Source organism: Sciurus vulgaris (genome assembly GCF_902686455.1).
Source record: "Sciurus vulgaris genome assembly, chromosome: 9".
Taxonomy (NCBI): Eukaryota; Metazoa; Chordata; class Mammalia; order Rodentia; family Sciuridae; genus Sciurus; species Sciurus vulgaris.
In genome coordinates, this window is record NC_136469.1 from 70,305,518 (window position 1) to 70,323,979 (window position 18,462).

An 18,462-nucleotide genomic window follows, 5' to 3' on the forward strand; every position below is an offset into this window, starting at 1 on the left:
AGTACCACGCACACACAAAAGGGGACGGGGCTGGGTATTATTCCTTAACATTATTTTGACAATACGTATTTGGTTAACCATAGAGAAATCACAATAACTATTGAGGTTTTTAGTTTGGGATGGTTAAGTAATAAAAAAAAAAAAAAAAAACAAACTTAAAATAATTTCTAACACTAATAGTTCTCTCAAATAATTAAATTCCAGCTGATATGCAATAATTTTTAAGGTAATCAAGCATTTTGGGGGTCTCTCTCAACAACAGTCAATCCGAACTTACTGGACGTCTTGACTCTTCATGTACTCAGGAGAGCTACCAAAAATGTATGAATACTGTCGGGAGGGTCATTTGTTATTTATTTATTTGGTACCAGTGATTGAACTCTGCAGCACTTGACCACAGAGCCACATTCCCAGCCCTATTTTGCATTTTATTTAGAGACAGAGTCTCACCGAGTGGCTTAGCACCTCGATTTTGCTGAGGCTGACTTTGAACTCTCCATCCTCCTGCCTCAGCCTCCCGAACCACTGGGATTACAGGCATGCACCACCACATTGGGCAAAGTCATTTATTTTTGAAATTATCAAATTAGGCCTGTAAAACACTTAGAGACTAATATAGCATATTGGATGATAAAAAGATAAGTTATATCTCTTTGGGGTTTTTTTTTTTGTTGTGGTAGTGGAATTAAAACCCAGGGCCTCAAGTATGCTAGGCAAGGACTCTACCACTGAACTACACCCCCAGCTCATCCCTGAGTTATTGCCAGCTCTGTAGCCTACAGGGTTTTTTGGTTTTTTTTTTTTTTGTTTGTTTGTTTGTTTTTTGATGTTTTTATTTAAAGCAAGCCTTGAGCCTTGATACTTTGAGAGAATGGTTCCATATTCCCTACATCTATACTTTTCAAACTCAGACTGTGTGAGGTGAGAACTCCAAACTACATAGTAAATATCAATAAACTTTAAAAGATTTAGGAAGGAAATATTCTGAGGAAGAATTTGGAATTTTTATCATTTCTATAAGTGAAACAAGCACAGGTTCGTTGTGGAGTAGGGATTTTAAAATGTAAAGCTTGAGGCTTCGAAGAAAATTGTTGACCTTGTACAGTTTTATTCAGGCCCCCAGCTTCCCAGGATGAAAGTTCATTCCCCTTGCTGATAAGAGTCCTTCTGTAGGAAGTGAGCGAAAAGCACTGTTTACCCCTCCCCAGGCATAAGTACCAGCTTCTCACAGGGACTGCCTGGGGATGTGTGTTCATTCCTTACAGGGACAGTGTTTGTGTTCATTGAAAAAATAGCCATCTGCTCTGGTTACCAGGTATATAGTCAACAAAGTCATGTTTAGTTCTGAAAACTCAAGAGCCAGGCTTGTGCTATTACCTCGTAAGTTATCTCCTATTTTTCTTCAAAATTAAGCTTCAGAAGGGCCAGATTCTTAGAAAACAACTGCTTTCTGCCCTTAAACACAAAAGGTGTTATATACAGCACAGCAAGGAGATGAGAACTTGACTTGCAAAGTGTAGAAGCCAAGTGTTAGGTTAGCTTTGACAGGACTCATTTACATATTCAGTGCTGAGTGAAATTGCATCCCACTGTTTTTGATACAGACGAATCTCTGGATAATTCATTTCATCTATTACATGTTCATTTGGATGCCCAAATGTGCCTTCCTAAAAATTTTTCATTTGCTGTGAATCAAACCCAGAACTTCCTGCGTGTTAGGCAAGCACACTACCACTAAGTAACACCCTCAATCCTAAAATAATATTTTGATTTTGGCATAATCAATGTTTTTTTCACATTGATATTGATTGAGTGTATCATGTAAAATTATTTTGCATTTTTAATTTTTTAAAAAATTATATTCACAATCTTGAATTTAAAATGTGTGAAAATAAAATTGTATTTCTACTTAGCATGTACAGAATTTTTTCTTGTCATTGTTCCCCAAGCAATGCAGTATAACAGCTAATTAGATATCATTTACATCATATTAGGTATTATAAGTAATCTAGAGATGATTTAAAGTATACGGGAAGATGTGCATAGGTTACATGTAAGTACTCTACCATTTTATATAAGACATTTGAGCATCTAGAGTTTTGATATCCACAGGGGTCCTGAAACCAATAGCCCATGAATACCATGGGGTGACTATATATATATAATTTTGCATAGTCAATAAACTCATGTGATTCAAAATATACAGTATACTATGAAAAAACCCTTCAAACCCTGTCTCCTGACCTTCATTCCTCTCCCCAGAATAATATTACTCTATTAGCTTCTGGTAACTTCTTAAAATGATATTTCATGCATATTTAAGCATTTTATCTTTAACACAAGTATAGCATAACACACACTTTTTAAATTAATTTATTTACTTATTGATACCAGGGATCAAACCCAGGGGCACTTAACCACTGAGCCACATCCCCAACCCTTTTTATTTTTTATTTTGTAACAAGGTCTCACTAAGTTGCTTAGGGCCTCCATAAGTTGCTGAGGTTGATCTTGAACTTGTGAACCTCCTGCCTAAGTCTCCTGAGTTGCTGAGATTACAGGTGTGCAGTTACAGGTATATAAATAACATCAATGTATGAGAACTAATTGTTTTAGTAGTTTAAATCAGTCATTCTTAATTAGGGACATGAAGTAGAATCACTAGTTGTCTCTTTCAAAATGCACATGCATTGGCAATATCCAGATTTACTGACTCAGAATCTTGACTGATCAAGCTGGGGTACAGCCTGGTACCTACATTTTGAAAGACTATACAGTTAATTACTATGGAGACAACCAAAAGCCCCTTCTTGTATTTGAAGCTATCATAATAATAAACCAAAGAGTCTGTGTATGTTTGAAGGGTAATAAGAAGTTTGAGGGTAAGACACTCCATTTTGTTTTATTTAATTATTTTGTAACTGTTTTCAAGTCAACATTTATTGTTTACCTGCAATACAGTAGGCATTCTTCAGGTATAGGCTTACAGGGGTGATAGGTCATATAATTGAATCATAAGTATAAATTTTAGTCATTTATTGTTTCATGTAAATGAAGACAATTAACTTGACATGAGGAAAGATTCTTACAAACGTATTTTACCGCAGAAAGGGTTTATTAAGGCCTATGCCAAGGCCTTTAAACAGATTTTGGACCTTTCCTTTTAAAAAAAAAACAAACTACAGGTAACTTACAAGGCATACCATCTTTAAACTGTTTTAAAACAACTAATGTTGCAGGCAGCATGAACGGTTTTCCCCTGGTGTGGAAAAACAGCATTGTTGCTATGCTATTTTAAATAGTGCAGTATTCTTCAGTCACCACCAGGTGTCAGAATGAGCTTTCATATTGTCATGATTTCCTGGGCCAAAGTGTACCATTAGGCGAATTGTATTTTCTGGCCTAGTTTCTAATGATATATTCATACCATTATAAATATTTCAGTTGTAAAAAAGTAGCTGTAAGTGGCATTGACGTTTACATATATAATTGTTCTTTAATTTCTAAACCACTATAAAATTGCTGTTTCATGATAATTAACCCAGCAAATCCTCTAAAATCAAATGTAACAGGGACTAACTGAAATGTATGGGACTAACTCTACTTCATAAAACCATCTAAATGTCTCATTTTTTCTAAATATTTTCATTACAGTTATAATGTCCTAAAATTTTAGAGTAGGAAAATCTAAAAAGTATGCAGCTTGGTAAACCTCATATAATATTGCATTTATTACATACCCTCATAGGCGTTTTTAAAAACTGTCTGGATTCTGTTTCCCAGAGTGGGATATATCAATGTCCAGGGGAAACTTCCCTGCTTGAAAATTACTAAGTATCATGAGAGTTGTTTTGGGCAGGAGATGTTGCTGAGGATAGAGTCATACATGGAATCAGGATAGAGGCAAGAAAATATGGCTCAGAAGCACTAACAGCAATAACTTCCATTTGGACTTATCTCTCCACCAGAATGGTCCAGTGGGATCAGGAGCCTTGAAGACCACAGACAGTCTTTGGAACTGGGTAGTTATTTTGGATTGCTGGAAGTATTTTTATTTGAAGGAAGGGTTTTTTAAAAAACAAAACAAAACAAAACAAAACAAAAAAAAAACCTCCTTGGAAGACAAAGCCTAAGGTCAAAGATAGAAAAATGCAAAACCAGATCCAAAGGTCATTTGCTGGGCCATGAAACAGAAACCAAAATTAGGCTTAGGAGCTGAGTGAACATAGAGGTAGGGCACAGAATTCTAGATTTCTAGTATTTGGACTTTGGAATGGGACACCGCTTTATTAAGTGCTAGCTACTTGGTGTTGGGATGTTTTTGAAGTTAAAGGTGAACCTGTGTAGTGTAAAGGAAACAGACCTTGGAGACTGAATGACTATGTGGAAATATTTTCATTGCACCTGATATTCTGCAGAACTTAAAAGAATGGAATATCATATTATCTGTTGCTGCAAATTATCTCAAAACATAGATTAAAACAATAATGTTGGGGGCTGGGGAGATAGCTCAGTTGGTAGAGTGTTGGCCTCGCAAGCACTAGGCCCTGGGTTCAATCCCCAGTACCGCAAAAAAAAAAAAAAAAAAAAAAACAAAAATTTTAATTCACAGTTTCTGTGTGTCAAGAATATGATCAGTTAAGTAAGCTGTGTCCTCTCTCTGAAGGTCCCTTATAAGGCTCTGATGGTGGGTGGTGTTTGTCAAGGCTGTAGTCATATCAGGACCCAACAGGGGAAGATTCCCTTCTAGACTCATTCATAAGGTTGTTGGTAAGATTCAGTTACGAGTGGGCTATTTTGATCTGAGGGTCTCAGGTACTGGTTGTTGGACAGAGCCCATCCTTAGTTCCTTGCCTCTGGACATTTCCACAGGGTAGCAAACTAAAAAGCAGCTGCTTCATGAGTGAGAAAGCTAGTGGTGGGTGGGGAGAGAACAAGCAAGGTGTATTGCCACAGCCTTTTAGAACCTAACCTCAGATGTGACGTGACGAGTCATATTTGCTGTATTCTGTTGAAGCTGGACACTAGGTCCAGCCCACACTCAAGTGGAGGGAATTACATATGGGTGTGGTACCAAGAGAGATGGGGGGATCATGCAGACTATTTTAGAAGTTGCCACCTACTGACTGGTAGTTCTTCTGATTAGATGGTGCTCTGGTCACCCTGGTTGTCTTGCTATATTGTCCAGGCTGACTGCAAACTCCTGGGTTCAAGCAGTCCTGCTAACTCAGCCTCCCAAGGAGCTGGGACTACACACAGACACTACCTGTCTAAATAAACAAGTGGACACAACATGTGCATATCTTTATGGGGTATATTTTGGTAATTTGATACATGTATACAGTGTTTAATAATCAAATCGGTTGAAGTGTTTCCATCTCCATTAATCATTTCTGTGTGCTGGGAATTTCATGCTGTTCTAGTCATTTTGAAATCCCCGTAGCTTTGACCAATAGTTATTAAACGGTGCTGAAAGAAACCAGAACTAATTCCTCCTCGCTGTGTTTGGTGCCCCTTTTTCTGCTTCTTTCCATTCCCCTCCCCATGCCCTTCCCAGTCTCCAGTGAGCACCGTGTCTGGCTTGTTTCATTTAACATAATGACTTCCAGTTCCATCCATATTGCTTCAAATTACAGGATTTCATTCTCTTTATGGTTCAGTATTCCCATCTGTATACATATACCACATTTTCTTTACTCTTGCATCCACTGATGGGCCTCCAGGTTGATTCCGTATTTTAGCTATTTGAATAGTGCTACAATCAACACAGGACCATCTGTATCGTTTTGTTGTATGATTTCATCTTCTTTGAATATATATCCCATAGTGTAATTGCTGTATTATATGGTAGTTCTATTTTCAGTTTTTTAAGGAATCTCCAAACTGTTTTCCAAAATAGCTCTACTAATTTAACATTCCCACCAACAGCGTATTTGGGAATTCCCCTCTCTCCACATCCTCCCCAGCATTTGTTATTTTTTGTCTTTTTTATGATAGCCATTCTAACCAGGTGAGAGAATATGTCACTGAAGTTTTACTTTGCATTTTTCTGGTGATTTGTGAGATTGAACACTTTTCATACACTTGTTGGCCATTTTATGTCTTTTAAAAATGTCTTGTTTAGATTTTTAACCCATTTTTAATTAGATTATTTGCTTTTATTTTTTGTTTGTTTGATGTTCAGCCTTTTGAATTCCTTACATATTCTGAATATTAATCCCTTGTCAAATTAATAGTTTGCAAATATTTTCTCTCATTCTGTAGGCTGTTAACTCTGTTCATTATTTCCTTGGCCTTGCAGAAGTTTCTTGGTTTGATATAATCCGATGTATCTATTTTTATTCTTGTTGCCTTTCAGATCTTATCCCAAAAACCATTGCCTATGCCAATGTCTTAATGTCTTAAAGTGTCTCCTTCTTTTCCCTTTTGGTACTAGGGATTGACTGAGGAGTGCTTTACCAGTGAGCCACATCCCCAGCCCTTTTATAATTTTCCATTTTGAGACAGGGTCTTGCTAAGTTGCTTAGGGCCTCTCTTAATTGCTGAGGCTAGCTTTGAACTTGTGATCCTCCTGCCTCAGCTTCCCAAGTCACTGACAGGCATGAGCCACCATACCTGATGACCCTTTTATTTTCTTGAAGCTTCACATTTTACATTTAGGTCTTTGATCCATTTTGTGTTTATTTTTATGTATGATGATAAGAAGGGATCTAATTTATTCTTATACATATGAATATCCAGTTTTTTCAGCATCATTTATTGAAGGAATTGTCTGTCACAACTGTATGTTCTTGGTGCCTTTGTCAAAAATCATTTGGCCAGATGAGCATAGATTAATTTCTGGGTTCTCCGTTCAGTTCCATTGGACTATGTTTCTTTTTTTTATGTCAGTATCAAGCTGTTTTGGTTAATACAACTTTGTAGTATATTTTGAAATCAAATACTGCAATGTCTAAAGATCTGGCTATTTCGGGTCCTTTCATGGTTCCATATGAATAATTAGGATTTTTTTTTCCTAATTTCTGTGAAGAAAGTCATTGGTATTTTGATGGAAATTGCAATGAAACTGAAGATCGCTTTGGGTAGTATGATCATTTTAATATTACTTCAGTCCATAAACATGGGACATCTTTCTATGTTTTACATGTCCTCAATAACTTCTTTCATAGGTATTGAATTTTCATGTAGAGATTTTTCACTTCCTTAGTTAAATTTATTATTGTAAATATTTTTGTAGCTATTTCTTAATGTATTTTACAGCAAGTCCATTATGGGCACAAAAAATGTAATTGGTTTTTGGGTTTTGATTTTGTATCCTACAACTTTTCTGAATTTGTTTCAGTTCCAACTGCTTCTTGATGGGAGAGTTAAGGTTATTCTATGCATAAAATCTTGTTGAGGTATGTTCCTTCTACACCTAATTTGTTGAGAATTTTTAATCATGAAAGTATGTTGAAATCTTGTTGAATGTTTTTCTGTATCTATTGAAACGATCATATGGTTTTTGTCCTCCAGTCTCTTAAATTGCATCACATTTATTGATTTTCGTGTGTTGAACTATTTTTGCATCCCTGAGATGAATCATACTTGATCACAGTATATAATCTGTTTGATGCATAGTTGAATTCAGTTTGCTAGTAAATTACTGAGAATTTTTTTTTGCATCTATGTTCATCAGGGATAGGTAACTATAATTTTATTTCTTGTATATTTGTATGATTTGTGTATTAGGGTAAGACTGGCTTCACAGAAAGAGTTTGACAGAGTTCCCTCCATTTCAATTTTTTGGGAACTGTTTACGAAAAATTTACTGTTTTTTAGAATTCAACAGTAAAGCCATCTGGTCCTGGACTTTTTTTTTTTTTTTTTTTTAATGAGAGACTTAATTATTGCTCAGTCTTATTGCTCATCATTGTCTGTTTGGAGTTTCTGTTTCTTCTTGATTCACTTTTCGTGGGCTGTACATGTTCAGGAATTTATCCATTTCTTCTAGGTTTTATAGTATTTGAGCATATAATTGTAGTACTTTCTTATGATTCTTTGTGTTTCTGCGGTAACAGTTGCAATGTCTCCTTTTAGGTTTCTGATTTTATTTATTTGGATCTTTCTCTTTTTATTGATTAGTCTAAGTAAATGTTTGTCAAATTTGTTTATCCTTTCAAAAAATCAACAGCTTTATTGATCATTTGTATTATTGAAGTTTCAATTTTATTTATTTCTGCTCTGATTTTTTTTGTCTTCTAATAATTTTGGGTTGGTTCATTCTTTTTTTTTTAATAATGTATTTTTTTATTGTAAACAAATGGGATACATATTGTTTCTCTGTTTGTACATGGCATAAAGGCATACCATTTGTGTAATCATAAATTTACATACAGTAATGTTGTTTGATTCATTCTGTTATTTTTTCCCTTCCCCCCACCCCTCCCACCCCTCTTTTCCCTCTATACAGTCCTTCCTTCCTCCATACTTGCCCCCCTCCCTAACCCTAACTCTAACCCTAACACTAACCCTACCCTCCCCCCATTATATGTCATCATCCACTTATTAGCGATATCATTCGTCCTTTGGCTTTTTGAGATTGGCTTATCTCACTTAGCATGATATTCTCCAACTGCATCCATTTGCCTGCAAATGCCATAATTTTATCATTCTTTATGGCTGAGTAATATTCCATTGTATATATATATACCACAGTTTCTTTATCCATTCATCAATTGAAGGACATCTAGGTTGGTTCCACAGTCTGGCTATTGTGAATTGAGCAGCTATGAACATTGATGTGGCTGTATCTCTATAGTATGCTGATTTTAAGTCCTTTGGGTATAGGCCAAGGAGTGGGATAGCTGGGTCAAATGGTGGTTCCATTCCAAGTTTTCGAAGGAATCTCCACACTGCTTTCCAGAGTGGCTTCACTAATTTGCAGCCCCACCAACAATGTATGAGTGTACTTTTCTCCCCACATCCTCGCCAACACCTGTTGTTGCTCGTATTCTTGATAATCGCCATTCTAATTGGGGTGAGATGGAATCTTAGGGTGGTTTTGATTTGCATTTCTCTTATTACTAGAGATGTGGAACATTTTTCCATATGTTTGTTGATTGCTTGTAGATCTTCTTCTGCGAAGTGTCTATTCATTTCCTTAGCCCATTTGTCGACTGGATTATTTGTATTCTTAGAGTAGAGTTTTTTGAGTTCTTTATAGATTCTGGAGATTAGTGCTCTATCTGAAGTATGATTGGCAAAGATATTCTCCCACTCTGTAGGCTCTTTCTTGGCATTGCTGATAGTTTCCTTTGCTGAGAGAAAGCTTTTTAGTTTGAATCTATCCCAGTTATCGATTCTTGCTTTTATTTCTTGTGCTATGGGAGTCCTGTTAAGGAAGTCTGGTCCTAAGCCGACATGTTGAAGATCTGGACCTACTTTTTCTTCTATAAGATGCAGGGTCTCTGGTCTGATTCCGAGGTCCTTGATCCATTTTGAGTTGAGTTTTGTGCATGGTGAGAGATATGGGTTTAGTTTCATTCTGTTGCATATGGATTTCCAATTCTCCCAGCACCATTTGTTGAAGAGGCTATCTTTTCTCCATTGCATATTTTTGGCACCTTTGTCTAGTATGAGAAAATTGTATTTATTTGGGTTTGTGTCCATGTCCTCTATTCTGTACCATTGATCTACCTTTCTATTTTGGTACCAATACCATGCCGTTTTTGTTACTATTGCTTTGTAGTAGAGTTGAAGATCTGGTATTGCAATACCCCCTGTTTCACTCTTCCTGCTAAGGATTGCTTTAGCTACTCTTGGTTTCTTATTCTTCCAGATGAATTTCATAATTGCTTGCTCTATTTCTGTAAGGTACGTCATTGGGATTTTAATTGGAATTGCATTGAATTTGTATAGCACTTTAGGTAGTATGGCCATTTTGACAATATTAATTCTTCCTATCCAAGAACATGGAAGATCTTTCCATCTTCTAAGGTCTTCCTTAATTTCTTTCGTCAATGTTTTCTAGTTTTCATTGTAGAGGTCTTTCACCTCTTTTGTGAGATTGATTCCCAAGTATTTTATTTTTTTTGAGGCTATTGTGAATGGGATAGTTTTCCTAATTTCTCTTTCTGAAGATTCATCACTTATGTATAAAAATGTGTTGGATTTATGAGCATTGATCTTGTAACCTGCTACTTTACTGAATTCACTTATGAGTTCTAAGAGTTTTCTGGTGGAATTTCCAGGTTCCTCTAAATATATAATCATGTCATCAGCGAACAGGGATAGTTTGAGTTCTTCTTTTCCAATTCGTATCCCTTTAATTTCTTTGGTTTGTCTAATTGCTCTGGCCAGAGTCTCAAGAACGATGTTGAATAGAAGTGGTGAAAGAGGGCATCCCTGCCTTGTTCCAGTTTTTAGGGGGAATGCTTTCAGTTTTTCACCATTTAGAATGATATTAGCCATGGGCTTAGCATAAATGGCCTTTAAAATGTTAAGGAATGTTCCCACTATCCCTATTTTTTCTAGTGTTTTGAGCATGAAGGGGTGCTGTATTTTATCAAATGCTTTTTCTGCATCTATTGAAATAATCATGTGATTCTTGACTTTAAGTCTATTGATATGGTGAATGACATTTATTGATTTCCTGATGTTGAACCAACCTTGCATCCCTGGGATGAAACCAACTTGATCATGGTGCACTATCTTTTTAATATGTTTTTGTATGCAATTTGCTAAAATTTTGTTGAGAATTTTTGCGTCGATGTTCATTAAGGATATTGGTCTGAAATTTTCTTTCCTTGATGAGTCTCGGTCTGGTTTAGGTATCAGTGTGATATTGGCTTCATAGAATGAGTTTGGGAGGGTTCTCTCCTCTTCTATTTTATGGAATACTTTGAGAAGTATTGGAATGAGCTCTTCTTTAAAGGTTTTGTAGAACTTGGCTGAGAACCCATCTGGTCCTGGACTTTTCTTTGTTGGTAGGCGTTTGATGACTTCTTCTATTTCAGTACTTGAAATTTGTCTATTTAAATTGTGTATGTCCTCCTCATTCAGTTTAGGCAATTTGTATGTCTCTAGAAACCTGTTGATGTCTTTGAAATTTTCTATTTTGTTGGAGTATAGATTTTCAAAATAGCTTCTAATTATGTTTTGTATTTCAATGCTGTCTTTTGTGATATTTCCTTGTTCATTCCGAATTTTAGTGATTTGGGTTTTCTCTCGGCTTCTCTTTGATAGTGTGGCTAAAGGTTTATCAATTTTGTTTATTTTTCGAAGAACCAACTATTTATTTTGTTGTCAATTTTTTGTATTGTTTCTTTTGTTTCAATTTCATTGATTTCAGCTCTGAGTTTAACTATTTCCTGTCTTCTACTACTTTTCGTGCTGGTCTGTTCTTCTTTTTCTAGGGCTTTGAGCTGTAGTGTTAGGTCGTTTAGTTGTTGAGTTTTACTTCTTTTATTAAATGCGCTCCATGAAATAAATTTCCCTCTAAGTACTGCTTTCATAGTGTCCCAGAGATTTTGATATGATGTTTCTTTGTTCTCATTTACCTCTAAGAATTTTTTAATTTCCTTCCTTATATCTTCTGTTATCCATTCATCATATAATACCATATTGTTTAATCTCCAGATGTTGGAATAGTTTCTGTGATTTACTCTTTCATTTATTTCTAACTTCAATCCATTATGATCTGATAGAATACATGGTAGTGTCTCTATCTTCTTGTATTTGCTAACATTAGCTTTGTGGCATAATATATGGTCTATTTTAGAGAAGGATCCATGTGCTGCTGAGAAGAAAGTGTATTCGCTCTTGGTTGGATGGTATATTCTATAAATGTGTCCGTTAAGTCTAAATTATTGATTGTGTTATTGAGATCTATGGTTTCTTTGTTCAATTTTTGTCTGGAAGATCTGTCCAGTGGCGAGAGAGGCGTGTTAAAATCACCTAGTATTATTGTGTTATGGTCTATTTGTTTTCTGAAATTGAGAAGGATTTGTTTGACATACATGGATGAGCCATTGTTTGGGGCATAGATGTTTATGATTGTTATAACTTGCTGATTTATGCTTCCCTTAAGCAGTATGAAATGACCTTCTTTATCCCTTCTAACTTTGGCTTGAAGTCCACATTATCTGAAATGAGGATGGATACTCCAGCTTCTTTGCTCAGTCCATGTGCATGGTATGTTTTTCCCCATCCTTTCACTTTTAGTCTATGGGTATCTTTTTCTATGAGGTGAGTCTCTTGTAGGCAACATTTTGTTGGATCCTTCTTTGTAATTGATGAATTTAATTGATGAATTCAGGCCATTAATATTAACATTAACATTCAGGGTTATTATTGAGATATGATTTGGTTTCCCGGTCATATGGTTCATTTTTAAATTTTATTTATTCATTTATTTCACACAACTTGGTTCCTCCTTTATTTGACAATTCCTTTAGGATAATTCCTCCCTTTGCTGATTTGCTTCTTTGTTTTTGATCTCCTCCTCATGGAATATTTTGCTGAGAATGTTCTGTAATGCTGGCTTTCTTTTTGTAAATTCTTTTACCTTTTGTTTATCATGGAAGGATTTTATTTCATTGTCAAATTTGAAGGTAAGTTTTGCTGGGTATAAGATTCTTGGTTGGCATCCATTTTCTTTCAGGGCTTGAAAAATGTTGTTCCAGGCCCTTCTAGCTTTTAGGGTCTGGATTGAAAAATCTGCTGATATCCGAATTGGTTTCCCCCTGAATGTAATTTGGTTCTTTTCTCTCATAGCCTTTAAAATTCTGTCTTTATTTTGTATGTTCGGTATTTTCATTATAATGTGCCTTGGTGTGGGTGTGTTGTAATTTTGTGTATTTGGAGTCCTGTAAGCCTCTTGAACTTGATTTTCCATTTCATTCTTCAGATTTGGGAAATTTTCTGATATTATTTCATTGAATAGATTGTTCATTCCTTTGGTTTGTTTCTCTAGGCCTTCCTCAATCCCAATAATTCTTAAATTTGGCCTTTTCATGATATCACATAGTTCTTGTAGATTCTGTTCATGATTTCTTACCATCTTCTCTGTTTGTTCAACTTTGTTTTCAAGGTTCAATATTTTGTCTTCAATGTCTGAGGTTCTGTCTTCCAGGTGTTCTATCCTACTGGATATGCTTTCTATGGAGTTCTTAATTTGGTTTATTGTTCCTTCATTTCAAGGATTTCTGTTTGGTTTTTTTTTCAATATCTCTAACTCTTTATTGAAATGATCTTTTGCTTCCTGTATTTGCTCTTTTCACTGTCGATTGGTGCGATCATTCAGTGCCTGCATTTGTTCTTTCATCTCATCATTCAATGCGTGCATTTGCTCTTTCATCTCATCATTTGCTTCCCTGATCATTTTAATTATGTACATTCTGAACTCCTTTTCTGTCATTTCTTCTGCCATGCTGTCATTGGGTTTTATTGATGTAACATCTAGATTTGTTTGCGGCATTTTCTTTCCTTGTTTTCTCATATTGTTCATGTATCAGTGGACTGCTGAGATATTGCAGATTTCCTCTATTGACTTACAATGTCCTTGAAGATGTCTATATATCCCCTCTTAGCCTTCAGTAGGCTGAAGTCTTGGAGGAAGTTGATAATGTGGTGCGCCACAAAGAAGCTGCCTCTCTAGGAGTGGTAGCCTTCAGGTGGGGTATATTCCCTGCTAGTGGGCAGAGGTGCCTCCACTTGTTGACCAATGGTCATCCAAAGGGGAACTAGGCTGTGGGCTGAGGCAAGGCCTGTTTGGGCCTGTGTCTCTGGTTTTACCGTCCTTGTGGGGAAACCTCATCCGCCAGGGAAGACTCACCCGGTGGGGAGGTCTCGCTGGTCAGTTCCCCTTCCAGAGGTTCCCCTCAATATACAGCTACCACCTGGGCTGGGCTGCCTTCCTCTGTAAAGTTCCCAGGGGCCCGGCCCTACCTCCTGGGCCTGGGAGCCTCTCTCTTTGCAGATGAATCTCCTTAGGCTGCCCCTCCTCAGAGAATCTGCCCGCAGGCCTGGAACCTTCGCTCCGCCCCTAAGCGTGTTTCTGTGCGGCTCTTCCACCAAGAAGCCTCCTAGATCCTGGGACCCTGCTGTGCACCTAATCGCCTGGCTATGCGGCCCCTCCTCTGAGCAGCCACCTGGGGGCCCGTACAATCGCTCTGCGTCCCAGAGACCCGCCGCACGCGTCTTCCTCCAGATAGCTTCCCAGTATTCCGGTGCAGTCACTAGGAGTCCGAGCAACTCACTGTGTGCCTCCTCCTCCCACCAACCGCCCGTAGCCCTGGGCAATCAATCACTCCGAGTCGAAGTGACCCTCCCTGTTCCTCCTCCTCCTCCAGGTAACCCCCCCGGGTGTTCAGGAGCGGTCGCTCTGACTGGCTCTGAATCCACGTGACCCTCTGCACACCTCCTCTGGGCAGCCGCCTGGACCTCTGGTGCGGCCACTCGAGACCATGGACCCACCGCGCTTCTCCTCCAGGCAGCCCCCCTGTGTTCAGGAGTGGTTGCTTTAAGTCCAAACAACTCACCACTCACCTTCTCCTCTGAGCAGCTGCCTGGAGCTCTAATACAGTCACTGCGAGTCCAAATGACCTGCCGCGCTCCTCCTCCTCCTCCTCCTACTCCTCCGGGCAGGCCCCAATGTTCAGAAGTGGTCTGAGTCCAAACAGCTCGCCACGCCGCTTCTCCTCTGGCAACCACCTGTAGCTCTGGTGTAGTCACTCCGAATCCAAGCGGCCACACTCCTCCTCCTCCTCCTCAGGGCAGGAGTGTTCAGAAGTGGTCGCTCTGAGTCCAAACAGCTCTCCTCGCCGCTCCTCCCCTGGGCAGCCCCCGTAGCCCCAGTGGTTGCTCCGAGTCCCAGCGCTGTGCCTAGCGGCCTCCTTTACGGGGCTTCCAGTTGTCCGAGTTCACTGCTCAGCGGGGGGAGGGGCGTCTCGCCGGCAGCTCTACTTCGCAAAGTTCCCTGCGTTCCGGGACTACCGCCCCATCTGGGATGCTCCCCAATGCGAGAGAGTCACCCGGCTGCTTTGAGTTGGTCCCAAGTCTCTCAATATCTCCTCTTTTGACTCCTGAGTCCTGGAGCAACATGAAATGCAGCCACCCTCTAGGCCGCCATCTTGAAAACTGGGGTTGGTTTATTCTTGCTTTTCTAATTGAAGGTACATTTTAGGTTGCTTGTTATCTTTCTGTTTTTCTTAATGTATGCATTTATTTCTATAACCTTTCCTCTCAGTACTATTTTTGCTTTACCCATGTGCTGATGAAAAGATTATGTATTCTGCTGTTGGATGAAGTATTCTGTAAATGTCTTTTAGGTCCATTTGCTTCATAGTTATGGTTCAACTCAGATGTTTCTTTGTTGATTTTCTGCTGAGATAATCTCTCTAATATGGAAAGTCTGGTGGTTAAATCCCCAATATTATTGTATTGGAGTCCATATCTTCCTTTAGATCTAATAACACTGCTTTATATTGGGTCTCATGTTGAGGGCATATATATTTATAATTGTTTTATCCTCTTCCTGACTTGATTCTTTTATCAATATATAATGCTCTTTTCTGTGTCTTTATGGTTTTCAATTTAAAGTCTGCTCTGTCTGATATGAGCATAACTACTTCTGCTTGCTTTTGACTTGTAATTGCATGTTTTATTGTTTTTCAACCAGTTACTTTCTGTCTATGTGTATTTTTACCAGTGAGGTGAGTTTCTTTCTTTCTTTTTTTTTTGTGCACATTTAAATTAATTTATTAAATTTGCTCATTAAAAATCATTGTGTTTTACAATTACAAATAAATTTTATGGCATATAAATCATCCCTGAAAGTTGTAAAGTAGCATTGTACAGCATTATGCTTATATCTTGTCATTTATGATTTGGCAGGACATTTTTTCTTTTTTTAATTGTTTGTTCTATTTAGTTATATATGATAGCAGAAGGCTTTGATTTATTGTACACAGATGGAGTACAACTTTTCATTTCTCTGGTTGTACACGATGTAGAGTCACACCATTAGTGGAATCATACATGTACATAGGGTAATGATATTTGTCTCATTTCACCATCTTTCCTTCCCCCCACCTCCTCCCCTCCCCTTATTTCCCTCTACAAAATGCAACATTCCTCCATTCTTCCCTTATTCTCTCCCCATCCCCCATTATGTATCAACATCCACTTATCAGAGAAAACATTTGGCCTTTGGTTTTTTGAGATTGGCTTCTTCATTAGCATGATATTCTCCAACTCCATCCATTTACCCTCAAATGCCATCATTTTTTCTTCTTTATGGCTGATAATATTCCATTGTGTTTATATACCACAGTTCCTTTATCCATTCATCACTTAAAGGGCATCTAGGTTGGTTCCACAGTCTAGCTATTGTGAATTGAGCTGCTATAAACATTGACATGGCTATGTCACTATAGTATGCTGATTTTAAGTCTGTTGGATATAAACTGAGGAGTGGGATAGCTGTGTCAAATGGTGGTTTCATACCAAGTTTTCTGAGGAATCTCCACATTTCTTTCCAGAGTGGCTGCACCAATTTGCAATCCCACCAGCAATGTATGAGGACATCTTTTTCCCCACGTCCTCACCAACACCTATTGTTGCTTATGTTCTTTTTTTTTTTTTTTTTTTTTTTTTTTGGTGTGTGTGTGTGTGTGTGCGCGTGGTGCTGGGGATTAAACACAGGGCCTTATGCTTGCAAGGCAAGCACTCTACCAACTGAGCTATCTCCCCAGCCCTTGCTTATGTTCTTGACAATAGCCATTCTAATTAGATGAAATCTTAGGGTAGTTTTGATTTGCATTTCTCTAATTACTAGAAGTGATGAACATTTTTTCATATACCAATACCATGCTGTTTTTGTTACTATTGCTCTATAGTATAGATTAAGTTCTGGTATTGTGATACCTCCTGCATCACTCTTCCTCCCCAGGATTGCTTTAGTTATTCTAGGTCTTTTGTTTCCAGATAAATTTCATGATTGCTTTCTCTATTTCTATCAGGTATGTCATTGGGATTTTAATTGGAATTGCACTGAGTCTGTATAGCACTTTAGGTAGTATGGCCATTTTGACAATATTAGTTCTGCCTATCCAAGAACATGGGAGATCTTTCCATCTTCTAAGGTTTTCTTTAATTTCTTTCTTTAGTGTTCTGTAGTTCTCATTGTAGAGGTCTTTAACCTCTTTTGTTAGATTGATTACCAAGTATTTTATTTCTTTTTGAGACTATTGTGAATGGGGTAGTTTTCCTAATTTCTCTTTCAGAAGATTCATCATTTATGAATAGAAATGCATTAGATTTATAAGTGTTGATTTTTATATCCTACCACTTTGCTGAATTCATTTATTAGTTCTAGAAGTTTTCTGTTGGAATTTTTTGGATCCTATATAGAATCATGTCATTGGCAAATAGTGATAGTTTGAGTTCTTTTCATATTCACATCCCTTTAATTTCTTTCATCTGTCTAATTGCTCTGGCTAGAGTTTCAAGGACAATGTTGCATAGCAGTGGTGAAACTGTCTTGTTCCAGTTTTTAGAGGGGATGCTTTCAACTTTTCACCATTTAGAATGTTGTTGGCCTTGGGCTTAGCATAGATAGCATTTACAATGTTGAAGTATGTTCCTACAATCCCTGTTTTTCCTAGTGTTTTGAGCATGAAAGAGTGCTGTGTTTTAACAAATACTTTTTCTGCATCTATTGAAATGATCATATGATTCTTAACCGTAAGTCTATTGATGTGATGAATTACATTATTGATTTCCAGATGCTGAACCAACCTTGCATTCCTTGGATGAAGTCCACTTGACTGTGGTGCACTATCTTTTTCATATGTTTTTGTATGTGATTTGCCAGAACTTTGTTAAGGATTTTTGCATCAATGTTCTTCAGGGATATTGGTCTAAAGTTTTGTGTCATTGATGTGTCTTTGTCTGGTTTTGGTGTCAGGGTGATACTAGCTTCATAGAATGAGTTTGGAAGGGTTCCCTCCTTTTCTATTTCATGGAATACTTTGAGGAGTATTGGTATTAGTTCTTTGAGGGTCTTGTAGAACTCAGCTGAGAATTTGTCTGGTCCTGGGCTTTTCTTGGTTGGTAGGCTTTTGATGGCATCTTCTTTCATTGCTTGAAATTGATCTGTTTAAATTGTTTATGTCCTCCTGATTCAGTTTGGGTGGATCATGTCTCTAGAAATTTGTTGATGTCTTTGAGATTTTCTATTTTGTTGGAGTATAGATTTTCAAAATAGCTTCTAATTATGTTTAGTATTTCAATAGTGTCTTTTGTGATATTTCCTTTTTCATCATGGATTTTAGCAATTTGAGTTTTCTCTCTCCTCTCTTTGTTAGTGTGGCTAAGGGTTTATCAGTTTTTGTTTAGTTTTTCAAAGAACCAACTTTTTGTTTTGTCAAATTTTTGAATTATTTTGTTTCAATTTCATTGACCTCAGCTCTGATTTTA

At 37.4% G+C, this 18,462-nt stretch overlaps 1 protein-coding gene across 7 annotated transcripts in view; it reads left to right on the forward strand.

Annotated features, from left to right (window-relative positions):
* The window catches only part of FAM13A (family with sequence similarity 13 member A), a 378,453-nt gene that overhangs the window by 59,886 nt on the left and 300,105 nt on the right, over nucleotides 1-18,462 (forward strand). The gene's annotated exons all lie outside the window — the stretch shown is intronic.